Source organism: Lolium perenne, chromosome 6 (assembly GCF_019359855.2).
Source record: "Lolium perenne isolate Kyuss_39 chromosome 6, Kyuss_2.0, whole genome shotgun sequence".
NCBI lineage: Eukaryota > Viridiplantae > Streptophyta > Magnoliopsida > Poales > Poaceae > Lolium > Lolium perenne.
Genome location: NC_067249.2, coordinates 254,610,509 through 254,623,786, shown reverse-complemented (window position 1 = coordinate 254,623,786; position 13,278 = coordinate 254,610,509). Strand labels below are relative to the sequence as shown.

The 13,278-nt window shown below is 42.7% G+C and overlaps 1 long non-coding RNA gene across 10 annotated transcripts; it reads left to right on the top strand.

Annotated features, from left to right (window-relative positions):
* The first annotated feature begins 1,250 nt into the window (after positions 1-1,250).
* On the top strand, positions 1,251-11,693 carry LOC127305216 (uncharacterized). Of its 10 annotated transcripts, XR_007853746.2 has the most exons (10): positions 1,260-2,217; positions 4,154-4,313; positions 5,754-5,930; positions 6,520-6,737; positions 7,900-8,033; positions 8,733-8,938; positions 9,453-9,607; positions 10,493-10,666; positions 10,755-10,908; positions 11,069-11,693. It is a non-coding gene; the product is annotated as an uncharacterized lncRNA (long non-coding RNA). The 10 variants fall into 10 exon arrangements; XR_007853747.2 differs by having other exon boundaries at positions 1,251-2,217; positions 8,733-9,607; positions 10,350-10,666; XR_007853751.2 differs by having other exon boundaries at positions 1,253-2,217; positions 8,733-9,607; positions 10,755-10,890.
* Positions 11,694-13,278: the final 1,585 nt, after the last annotated feature.

The window sequence follows — 13,278 nt, the reverse complement described above, 5'->3', positions numbered from 1 at the left end:
TTCACCTATTAGCGCTTTGTTTGTGCCTCGGATTAGTGAGTCGGCCCACTTTGGCAGCGTTTAATTTTGTTTTCCTCCCCTCCCAGCCCGGCCGACCATTCTAGCCTCGCTGCTCATCGGCCACCGCAACCCCGCATCTTTCTTCCGGTCGATTCCCCTACCCACACCGCAGTCCCGGGCCTCCAATCGTGCCCCCTCGTGCAAACCCTAGCACCGCCCCTGCCTACCGCCGTCGGCGATGATCCAAACCGGCCGTGCCCAGACCTCTTACGTGGTGGCACGGCCGCCCCCATCGCCGTCATTCAAGTCCGGCGACAAGGAAGCCGACCTGTTGCTCGCCTCTAACGTCAATGAGGCCACGATTCTGCGGTCCCCGCCTCGCGCCGACGAGTAGGCCGATGGGGCGTTCTTCTCCTACCCCCCGCACGGCCTAGAACCCTCCTTCCTGCCTTGACCTGACCCGCCAGTGCCTCCTCCATACCGACCGGCGGCAAAGGAGGAGGGGAGGTCAAGGGACCTCCTTTTTCTGCACAGCCGCGTTGCGTTTCCAGCGGTGCCACGACACGACGAGCTGTGGAACCCTAGCGCCGGTCCTTCCGGCCGGCTTCGAGGACAACGTCGCCCAGCGCCGCACAACTTCTCCAGGACCATCGTCCCCCTCGCCGACTAGCTGTGCGGCGTGGCCCGCCTCTGGCAAGATCCGATTGTCCTAGTTCCTCCAGGTGCGCGGCCATCACCTCGACAGAAAAGAATACCTGCTGTTGAGCGACATCGAAGATGACGGACTGGTGAGAGGCACAAATCCCAGCCTTTTTGCCCCACGCACAAATCCTTCCTCCAGACAATGTCTCGCCCGGAGCTATCGGCAATGCGCTCCACCACGATAAAACATCACCAATCTTGCGGGAGAGGGACATCGCCTATGATAATCCGAATGATCAAATAAATTGGAGTTAATGGGTACATTGACTTCAAATCATACTCCCTCCATCCATAAATAGATGCCAAAAATTTATTTAAATTCGGATGTATCTATACACTAAATTGTGTCTAGATACATTTAAATTTAGACAAACTTTTGGCATCTATTTATGAACAGAGGTAGTATTATTTTGCTCGTTTAGGAGCAATGTAATTTAACTTTATATAGGCAAGTTACAAACCACAAGTTTGTAAGCATGTACTAGTATTCGCTCCTTATATTTTTGGTTATAGACCCGGAAGTAGTACTAGTACTTGTGTATGTAGTATAAGATACGAATCAGAGGTACTCCTAATTACCACTCCCAATCTCGTTTTCCTCCCCCTAAATTAAACCCGACCAGTAAATTAATGGCTCAGCCAATGCATCGATTTTTGCAGCTCGTTGGGAAATACAGTAGAAAGGTTGATTTAGCAGTAGTAGGATTTTATTACGGAGATAATCAGAAGTCACCTACTACTAGAGTTTGCGGAAGCGCTCTGTTTTCGCCGGCGTTCAATTTTGCTTTCCTCCCCTCCCAGCCCCGCCGGCCATTCTAGCCTCGGTGCTCGTCGGCCCGCCGCCACAGCCCCGCCGGTCGGTTCCCCTACCCACGCCGCAGTCCCGCGCCTCCAATCGCGCCCCCACGTGCAAACCCTAGCGCCGCCCAACCCTACCGCCGTTGGCGACGAACCAGACCGGGCGCGCCTTCTCATGCCGCGCCCCGACCACTTACGAGGCACAGCCGGCCCCCGTCGTCGTCGTTCCGGTCCGGCGACAAGGAGGCCGACCTGTTGCGCGCCTCCAACGTCAACGACGCCGCGCTTCTGCGGCCCCCGCCTCGCGCCGGCGAGTAGGCCGATTGGGCCTTCTTCTGCCTCGACCCGCCAGTTCCTCCCCCACACCCACCGGCGCGCGGCAAATTAGGAGGGGAGGTGAAGGGACCTCCTTTTTCTGCACCGCCGCGTTACTGGGCGTTTCCGGCGGCGCCACGGCACGACGACGACCTGTGGAACGCTAGCGCAGGTCCTTCCGGCCAGAGCCGCATAGCTTCTCCAGGACCATCGTCTCCCTCGCCGACTGGCTCTGCGGCGTGGCCCGCCTCCTGCTGCTCCGGGCCGGCAAGATCCGGCTGTCCTGGTTCCTCCAGGTGCGCGGCCTGTCACCTCGACAGAAATGAAGACCTGCTGCTGCTCAGCGACATCGAAGATGACGGGCTGGTGCTGACAGAGCCCAGTCACTGAAGCAGCATGCAGGTGAGCAATGCGGCATCGCATTACCTCAAGTCCATTTCTCTATTGCTGAATGCTGATGGTCCTGGTACGGTTATACCGGCCGGTGGGGTTTCATTTTTCCTAGTTTCGGACTTGTCTAGCGACACTCTTTGGATACTGTAGTGTCAAAGGAATACTTGGTACTAGGATTTGAGCTGACTCTCATATAACCGAAGCGTCAATAGAGAGGAGCAGTATATTGGTTATGGTGTGTTCATATCGTCACACAAAATTTTGCACTTCAAGAGATGTATCATTGTTCTGGACTCGAGAAAATTGCAGACTGTAGACTGAGTGCAGTTCATGAATGTTATGCTTATCATTCATATGAAAACGACATCATAGCTGTAGTTTTTGTTGTTGGCTCCAGGACACATGTGAGCTCCTAGTAAGGTGTGCTTCCTGATGCCTTTTGTGATCAATGTGTGCTCTTTCTGCTGCTCCCCATGCATCAAAATAGTTTGTGCAAATAAGTTTGTAGATAATTTGGACCTAACAGTATATAATTCAGCTTGTGTGTACCCTAGAGGTTGAGCTGTTGAGTGTCGGGCTTTGGGATCATTCAATAAGCTTCAACTTTAATGGTGATCTCTTTTGGTGAATGACTGGGATTGTTGCTTAGACCGGTGTATGCTTAATTGCTGATACATTATCAAGTAGTGAACTAGAAAAATATTTAGGAGTTTCTCAACTTCATTAATTCAGGACCACTAATTAATGTTCTAGATAATCTATTTCCTCAATTGGTAGCTTGATTTATACACTACTGCATATTTCTAATTCATGTGTATCACAATTCTGTTCTTCTAGTCATTGTGCGCCTGAATGTGTCCTCGCAGACCCAATTAGAATATTACAGGTTTTTATCATTTTCTTGCCCGCGTTTTGACTTTTGAGTTCTAGATGCATTTTCGTTTTTGTGACAAAGCAAGATCACATATACATATTCTTATGCGTTCTCATTATGTACGCTTGGTCAAAACATGTAAGCTGCTATTGCTTGTGAGCAGATTTGCTGAATGATAAGTCCACGTAGGACAATATCGACCTGTTAACATTCATATTTAATGATAGTAGAAAACCGTGACGGTTACTTTACACATTTTGAGAAAACAGACTTGCTAGGCTGTAGTAGATGCATGATTGCTGCCTGTAGAGCTGACCATCATGTTTCTTTCTTGTGCAACGATATCGGAGGCTACATGGTAGCTGGGACATGTAGCTGTCTGAATGCATCACTTGGAAGCTGGAAGACCCGGCCTGGGACCCTTTGCCTAGGTCTGAGCGATCTTCTTGCAGTAGGTTCTGTAGGACCTAAACTATGCGATAATATTTTACTTGTTGGGTCCGTTTACGTGCCATCCCAAATCTATTAGATAGGTATTCAAATTTATCTTTGTTATTTTTAAATATTCATAATTTGTTTTGGAATATTACTTGTAGATGTATTGAAAATCCTTAAGTTGCTTTTTTTGCTTAACATCTTCAAAATGGAATTGCTGATTGCATGGAGGTTGTGCTAAAGATCTATTTTTTTTTCCCTAATTGAATCTCTTTTAAGTTCAAATGCACTTCTTCTCTCCATGTCTTCTCTGTTTCAGCCTACTAGGTTGGTTTTCTCCTTTGGTTGTAGCAGACAACTCACATTTTGTTCTGCTCTTCTGGATATATGTTGTTGTTGTTGCATAGTGTCTAGAACTAGAATAATAAACTTGACAGATGCAAGGGAGAAGTATTGTTTTTGTTCCAAGTGTTTATTTACAGATATTGCTCATGTTTACTAGTAACTGTTTGTACATCATTTAGTTGTTAATTGTGTGTCTCACTGAGATGTCATGCTCTCGCTTTTAGGAAGGCTCATTAATATTATGCATTCTGATATGCTATGCTGATACTTTTTTGATATTAATTTTCCAAGGTTGTCACCATGGAGGTCAATGGTCATCAAAACCTAGAAGACGGGCAGAGAGCAATGGTGTAAAACCACTCAATAATTTTGATGAAGTTGATCAATGGACGGCGTGGCGTAGAAACCACGGACGATATCATTGTTACTGATGGGAAACCTACCTTTTAATGTGAGCTGCATATCTTTTATCCGTGGAATTCTGGTTTACAACACTTGCAAGTAGTCAGGAGTAGTCCGCTAAGGCTTTTTTCTTTAAGGCTTATTGCGGTAACGTCATACTAAGGGATCATGCTTGGTCTAGAAGGAAAATATTATTTTAGCTATTCATTTAGTGGTTTTTAATCCACTCTATTCATGTACTAACTGCAAGTTTTATTGTTTTATCAACCTGATACATTTCATTCTATAAAGCACATATCCATACGGAACTTGGGTTACTAGCCCAACAGGTCCAAATCCATGCTCATTATAGTGAGCAGGTTAGCTTGATAGTTATGTGTTTGAGTTTAATAACTTGGGCCACCATAATGTTTCTTTGTGGATTTGTAGTCTCAATCTGTTGCTATTTTAGTACCAACCTGGTGCTATTTGTAGTCTCGGTCTAGTGCTATTTGTAGTCTGAATCTGGTGCTATTTATAGTCTCCTTTACTGTTGTCTTATTCCTGTATTTCAAAGGTGTCAAAACTTTTCTGCAAACTGCACTTAATTTAGGCAGAGAATATAAATGGCATGTATTGTTAGTAGATGGTCCAAGCTATGCATAGTAGATCTTGTTTTCTCCTTGACACAAGCTTCACTCGTGTAGTTGTGTTGGATACAAGTAGCAATCTGATATTATCGCCACACGGTGAATCAAAATTTTGACACTTTATGTTTTACTTATGTTTCCGACAAGGAGATCCTTGGAATTTTGACACTCGTGTAGCTGGGACATGTAGCTGTCTGAATGCATCACTTGGAAGCTGGAAGACCCGGCCTGGGACCCTTTGCCTAGGTCTGAGCGATCTTCTTGCAGTAGCTTCTGTAGGGCCTAAACTATGCGATAATATTTTACTTGTTGGGTCCTTTTACGTGCCATCCCAAATCTGTTAGATAGGTATTCAAATTTATCTTTGTTATTTTTAAACATTCATAATTTGTTTTGGAATATTGCTTGTAGACGTATTGAAACTCCTCAAGTTGTTTTTTTGCTTCACATCTTCAAAATGGTATTGCTGATTTTATGGAGGTTGTGCTAAAGATCTATTTTTTCCCTACTCGAATCTCTTTTAAGTTCAAATGCACTTCTTCTCTCCATGTCTTCTCTGTTTCAGCCTTCTAGGTTGATTTTCTCCTTTGGTTTGTAGCAGACAACTCACATTTTGTTTTGCTCTTCTGGAGATATGTTGTTGCATAGTGTCCAGAACTAGAATAATAAACTTGACAGATGCAAGTGAGAAGTACAGCTTTTGTGTCAAGTGTTCATTTACAATTATTGTTCATGTTTACTAGTAACTTCTTGTACATCATTCAGGTGTTAATCGTTTGTCTCACTGAGACGTCATGCTCTTACTTTTAGGAAGGCTCATTAAGATTATGCATTCTGATGCTATTGCTGATACCTTACAGATATTAATTTGCCAAGGTTGTCACCATGGATATCAATGGTCATCACAAACCTAGAAGACGACAGAGAGTAATTGTGCAAAACCACTCAATAATTTTGGTGTAGTTGATCCATGGACGGCGTGGCGTACAAACCACAGACAATATCATTGTTAACTGATGGGAAACCTGCCTTTTAATGTGAGCTGCATATCTTTTGTGTGTGGAATTCTGGTTTACAACACTTGCAAGTAGTCAAGAGTAGTCCGCTAATGCTTTTGCTTTAAGGCTTATTGCGGTCACGTCACACTAATGGATCATGTTTGGTCTAGAAGGAAAAAATATTTTAGCTATTGGCTCTAGTAAAATACCAAAGCTAGATCTGTTTTCAGTACCTGAAACTTTTAACTATCATTGAAAAAATCCTTTAGTGGTTTCTATGTGTTTTTATGTGGATTTGTAGTCTCAATCTGTTGCTATTTTAGTACCAACCTGGTGCTATTTGTAGTCTCGGTCTAGTGCTATTTGTAGTCTGAATCTGGTGCTATTTATAGTCTCCTTTACTGTTGTCTTATTCCTGTATTTCAAAGGTGTCAAAACTTGTCTGCAAAATGCACTTAATTTAGGTAGACAATATGAATGGCATGTATTGTTAGTACATAGTCCAAGCCATGCATAGTAGATCTCGCTTTCTCCTGGACACATCCTTCACTCACGGTCTTGTGTTGGATACAACTAGAATGGTGAATCACGTCCTAACACTTCATGTTTTTCTTATGTTTCCAACAAGGAGATCCTTCGGTGGAGGTAACAGAGGAGAGTTGCGACACCTCCCAGGAAGCAAAGTGCATTGCGAATAGCCATGTGATTGTCATTGGTGTCAACATTGGCATCGGTGGGAAGCGCAAACCCGCTGCCTCATGTGGTCCTGCTGCCTTGTGATGGCGGTAGCCTCAGTGCACGACAACCATGGCACTGTCAGTGTTGTGCTTTTTGTACAACCGTATGGTACGTGCTCCTAGTCATGTAAGCTCCTCCTTGGAATTTTGTGTCATGGCTTCCATGCCACGGCCATGTGTGTGTGTTGTGCGAGTCGACATGTATGCTCCTGTGACACATGAGGTAGTAAATAGTCAAAATACAGTTGAGTTTCTATTTGGATTGTGAGCCCAAGTTGGATTTGTGTGTTTGAATGTCTCTATGGGTGTGCTGGTATGTACTTTTACTGCTTTCTATCTGAATTGTGGCCTGGATATTCAAAATAGTGCAAAGTTCATGGCTAAATTTTGAAGACTATTGTTGATTAAACTTTAATTGGTTAATTAGCTGAAATAGTACTTTTGTTTTTTAAAGAAAAACCCTAAATGTCATTGTTTATTCTTGTCTTGAGCTAGCTTGTTTGTATTTTGCTGCAATTCACCGCTAGCTGCTCTAAAATGTAACATAGTGGCCTGAACATTGTTTGGTTTCCTAGAATAATCAACATAACAATTCACCGCTAGCTGCTCTTACTATTTCATGGTTTTCCATCGCCATTCCTGTGAGAATGTAATTGCTGGCACTAAAGCGTGCCCATTCTATTTGAAGGATGGAGAAGTGCAGCTAGAGTTGTCGAGAGGTTATCGGTGGCCTCCCTCTACGCCATAGTTGTTTGTGTGAGGTTGAAATGCATGTATTGTTGTTGCTTTTCTTGAAAGATGGATTTGAACTGTTGCCTAGTACTTGTTGCATCACTAGCAAGTTGGAGCTACTTCTCTTTTCCGGTTGGGTTCTAATGAGTTGCTTTAGATCATCATCCATTTTTCTCAAGGACCTTCATACCTGTAGTTGAATCATTTTTTGTTCTGGATCTATTTGATCAAAAGGACGTGTATTAGTTCTTGTTCTTTCTCCTTTACAAGTGGAACCCATCATGATGAGTGCAGATTCTGCCTATCTTCAGTACATGTATTTACATGGAGTGAATTTTTTCTAATCGAGTTCTCTTGTTATCGAGAAATGATATATATGCATGATGATGGCCTCTTAATTATATCTTGCTCAAAGGCCGCAGATCTAGTTCCTAATTGGCTTTCCCCTATGTACTGCACCATTATTTGTAGACCTAGAATTTTTGTTGATGTAACATAGTGGACTGAATATTTAAAATGGGTGACATTTGCATTGGCAGATGGTAGATCCTTTGGTGGAGGTTACCGAGGATAATCAGGACGAAGGAAAGTGTATGGCTATTCGGCTCTAACAGTGATGCTGCTAATGGTCTTCGACAACCCTGTGACGTTCATCCATGGCTACACACCTCCGGTGAGCTCCGCGGGTTCATTCTTGCTCAGAAGGTCATCTAGTATTTGTACATGCCAACTTCTGGCATAAAGTAGCCAGTTTTGTGTTTACATTATTTTCCAAGCAGTATCATGGTCGTTGTCTTGTATTCAAGTTGAATGAGTTTTATTCAAGCTGGAGGTATTATTTCCTCAATTTGCTACCAATCTGATAAGAAGAGTTGTTGCTAGGATTTGGTAACGCACTAGCAGGTGCCATGTACCCCATCTTGTGTCCTGTTTAGGACTCGTCGGCCCATCTTGTGTCCTGTTTAGTACTCGTCAACCCATGTACTATATTTTCTTAATGTTGTGAGAGAAATCCAGTGTTAGTTTAAATTGATTATGTTGATCTAGACATATATTGAGGTAGGGCGCTGCCTATTCTTCACGTTCTTGTTTGAGTTGCTGTGAACCATGAACTATATGGTCGACTGCTCCTCCTTGTTGTTTTGCCGTGGAGTATGTCGCTCTAGATATCTTCAAGTGTGGTTAGCTTTCTTTTTGCAAAGCATCACTTTGTGGCCGCCTGGTTTAATTCTCTGGTCTCTCTCTTACTAATCCACTTGTTTCTTTCTGAAATTTTAGCTACATGTGTGTCTTTTGGACTTTGGCCAATCACACTACGGTGGCGGTTCCCGTTCCTATTTAGTGGGCACGATTAACTCGTTGTGTTTTGCAGGTTAATAATGAGCCTTCGATAGCGCCTCTCCATTGAACCTGGAGTTGCTGATGCCGGCGAGAGCTGCAGTAGTGCTGTTGCAGCTGGGCTAGCTGTGGCCGCTCGCGTGTTGGTAGGCTCGGCTGCCCCGGACTTTGACTACCTCGTTGGCACCACACCGCAACCTTGATGGTGGTTACTATCGTCCTCGGCTACACCCCGCTGTGGTGAGCTCCTCGAGCTTCCTTCTTCCATGTGGTAGCACTGTCATTGCCGCTGCGGTTCTGTGCTCCACCTTTGTGCGGTTTGGTTCATATTTCTCTGTTTTACTCCATTAATTTGGTTGTTGTAAAAAATTAATCTTGAGATATGTAAGTGTCTGCATCATTTTAAATTTATTGGTTGCTATGGTTTCTGTAATATAGTGCAAGTGCGCTAGGTTCTAATGGTATCGAAAGAAAATTATACCTAGTGAATTAAGGTGCCACTAAGCTGCATTCTGGTAGTATTGTTCTATATTTACATCATATTTTTGTATGGTATTTTCTTTGATCGGAATGATGCTCCTATAGCCGGCTAACCTTTTGTGGTTGAGCAATTCAGTATCTATACATGATCCTGTAGCCTCAAACTTGAACTGGTTATCCTACATCATTGAGGGTTGAGATATTAAAGTTTTGGTTTTGGTTTTGGTTCCCTAAAGTTTGACCTCAGGTGATGCAAACACTAACAGCTTTCCAGAATATATTTTCGATTCCTTCGTTTTTTGTACTTCGGAGGAGAAGTGGAGGTTGATGTTGTCCAGGAGTTATCCATGGCCGCTGGATCTGGTCGTCTGGTAGTGGTGATCTTCTACCATGTGGTTTCTGGCAGCGGTGGCCTCCTTCGATCCCGTGGTGAGTCTCTGGTTCCTTTCCTTTCTCTTCTATGTGGTCTGATACCACAACCGTGGAGCCGATGACACTGATTGCGGTTCAATGGTGGTTTGCTTAGGATCTGGTCATGATACTAAGCAATTTTCCTGTTTCAATCATCATCTGCATGTTCAGTATAAACCACATTTACTTGGTTCATATCTTGATGAAGTAATTCCAGTCGTTGTAATTTACGAATATGATATTATTTGTTGGTTCTTTGTTTCAGTCATTAAAATGGTGTAGACATTTCTATGTTTATCTGGTAAAAAAATGCATTTGTAGGAACCAAACTTTAGTGCTTTCAGTTGGGTTACTAGTCTGCTTGTTTGTAAAGTGAGTTGTCTACATTTTCATGGTACCCTGATATATTCATGATGTGTGTTGGATGATTTAATGGAATTGCAATAGGTTTAAATTTGTTACCAGCTATTTCTAAGCATTTCATCCTTTTTTGCCGCTCATGTTTAGGAATATTACCTAGTCTTCTCCAAATCAAAGGGTAAAAGTATGTTGTTTTGGTAACTGTAAACTAGCAACTGTTTTGGTAACTGCATTCATGTGTTCTTCCATCGTTAGTCCTCAAATGAATTTTAGTCATAATTCCATATGAGCGCAGTTTCACTATTATCAAATGGTAGCATTTTTACAGATGAATTGTCATTTCATGCAATTCTCTCGCAAATTGCATTTAGGATACATTTTTTTCTCCCTTGGGATGCAGGGTATTGATATGTATTTGGATGCTTCAGCAAAATCATCTATCGGTGGCTGGTTGTATTTGTTCAACTCTTTTACGAGTGGCCTTTAGTACTTGCTTTGATTCACCAAAGAAGAATCAGTGGTACTTGGTTTTGCTTGATGTAGGACCAGGCGGCGGTGCCGGTGAGCAATGACGAGCCGGTGTTCCGGCCTGGAGATGGGAAGGCTGGTCTGCAGCTTCACCGACCTCAGTCGTTGGGGCCCTTGGCTTGTGGTGTTAGCTATCACGTTGAAGTTTGTGGTTCAGCCTTTGGCTGACATGTCCTGGGCGACTCCTCGGTGAGCGCTATATATATTTTTGGGTTTTGGCTTGTGGTATGGTTCAGGTCTAACCTGAGCAGTGGTTGTGTTCTGCATGCATATGCAGGTCGGAGATGCAGACATGCGTGCATGCTTTTGATGGCAAGGTACTAGTACTAGATGGTCTGCATGATATTCATGGCAAGGACTGATCCAGGTTAACTCGTGATGCAATATTGGAGTATAGAAGGGTCCAGAAGATGGTAATGTATACCTTGAAGGTGATCATTTTCTTTGTATTCTGTAATATTGCAAGCGATTTTCTAGAAGAATTTCACATTGCCATTCAATCTAGTTACTTATTAATTCCACTCTATCAAACTGCATGTGTAGCCTTTTTTATTGATTGATGCATTGGCATGTCCGGCAATTGTCTCGCAGATGACAAGGCTTTCCAGATGGTCCGGAACGGCCTCATGGTGCTATTCTGCACGGCGTAGTGCCTTCCTGGAGCAGCTGGAATGTTTGTTTTGCCCCTGCGGGCAGAGAAGACGGAGTTGGCCGGGGCCATCAAGGTGGGGCTCGAGGAGTCTAAGGAAGGACCCTCATCGAGGATATCGCTGAGAAGCTCAAGGTGGTTGTTGCCAAGGACAATGTCAAGAAGCAGCTGAAGGCCAAGTTCATCATAGCCTCACCTGTCACCATTATGGTGCTAATAGGACCAGTTAATTTTGGGTCATTTCTCCAGATCCAGAAGATGTTCTCTGTGTAACTGTATCTGGCTGGTTGCAATATTCTTCTACGTCCCTTCTACTCTTCTCCATGATTCTTGTTGAGCGAGCATGACTGCGCATTTTCTCACTAGGCTGATAGCTTGTGTTTTCTTGTTTACTCTTAGGATCGAAAAAGAGAGGTCATCTATATATCCAAATGAATTTTCTGTTTGCATCTTAATTGGAACCTATGTTCTTGTTCTTGCTCTTGTGATGGCCAGTAGCTGACCTTGAATTAACCCTGTGATAATTTTTGTAATAACCAATGGAATTGTAAATTGCGGTGCTCCAAATCACAACTTGTAATTGCTGTTTCATTTGTAATCTTAATCAGGATGTTTGTCTATATTAAGTACTGAGTTATAATATATACCCTGTGTGCCTTATGCACTTGTTATTATCTAATATATTATCCAAACGACCAATATGGGTCATGCCAAGAAAAATCCGAAGTCTCTCTTGTTTATTCAGTTGAAGTGGTGCTTATAACTTGTGTTCGATTACACAAAAAAGTCTTGTATGAAACTATATCTAGCTCTGTTCCCTTCACGCCTCTATGTGAAATCACAAGCATGTGTGTATGAAAGTATATCTAGTTATGTTTCCTCTATGTCTCTATGTGAAATCACAAGCATGGCAGCTGTTAGCTGCCTGACAATTGAAGATTCAACAGGAGAGGAGGCATGTATTTCAAAAGGAAAGAAATGCAGATAGATCATGAGAAGCCGTGTTTTTTACTATGGCATTCACTGTTTAAAGTAGTTGACGCAAAACTGAATTATGGTTGTCTTAATATATTTCAAGGAAATTTGAATAATAAATCTATGAGTATCAAAAGGTTCTCATGTATCTTGTTTAGGAATTCGGATTGTTCTTTGTTTTAATGATAGCAGCTGCAGTTTAGGAGAAAACACAGGCGTTTGAATATAATGATTCTTGAAAATCACAGCTAATACAAGGAAAGCACCCAACCAAGTGCATGCGGTTTCTGTGGTTGACATAGAAGAATCCCGTCTCTTGATTATAGGAGATAAAAAGGCAACGTAATTACTTGCCGGTAGTGGAAACGCTCCGTCATCCGTGCAATTAAACAGAAGATCCACGTGATCAATCCTTGGCACACAACATCTTCTCAGCCATCCAGCCCTGCTCTCAGTCTCTTATTAGTCTATCTGCTAACCAGCAGCACATAGATGGAACTCAATTTTTCCTTCTTCCTGCCCTATCTTCTCATCTCAAATTTCAAACAGCTGCAAAACTTTCTATAAGACAGTATGGATCATTGGACGCATGCGGTTTTTGCACTTGTCATTATCCAGTATATTTTCCATGTGAACAAAATGTCTAAAAGACAGTATGGATCATGCCAAAACTTCCAAATCCATTGAATTGTGGTTGCCTTAATATATACCAAGGAAAATTGAAGGAATACAGATCATCACCATGATAAGCGGTGTTTTTCCTATGGTATTTATTGTTTAAAATATTTGACGGAAGGTAGACGGAAAACTGAACTGTGGTTGCCTTAATATATACGAAGGAAAATTGAATAATAAATCTATGAATATCAAAAGATTGTCATGTATCTTGTTTAGGATTGTTCTTTGTTTCATGATAGCAGCTGTAACTTAGAAGAAAAGGCAGCAGTTTCTTGGAAACCACAGCTAATAAAAGGAAATCAACGGATCCCAGTGCATGCGGTTTCTATGGTTAGCAGAGATGAATCTTGTACCTTGATTATAGGAGATAAAAGGGCAACGCAATTATTTGCCAGTAGTGAAAACACTTCGTCCTCCGTGAAATTAAATTCATGATCCACGTGAGCAATCCTGGGCATACGACATCTCAGCCATCCAACCATGATCCATCTGATATCAG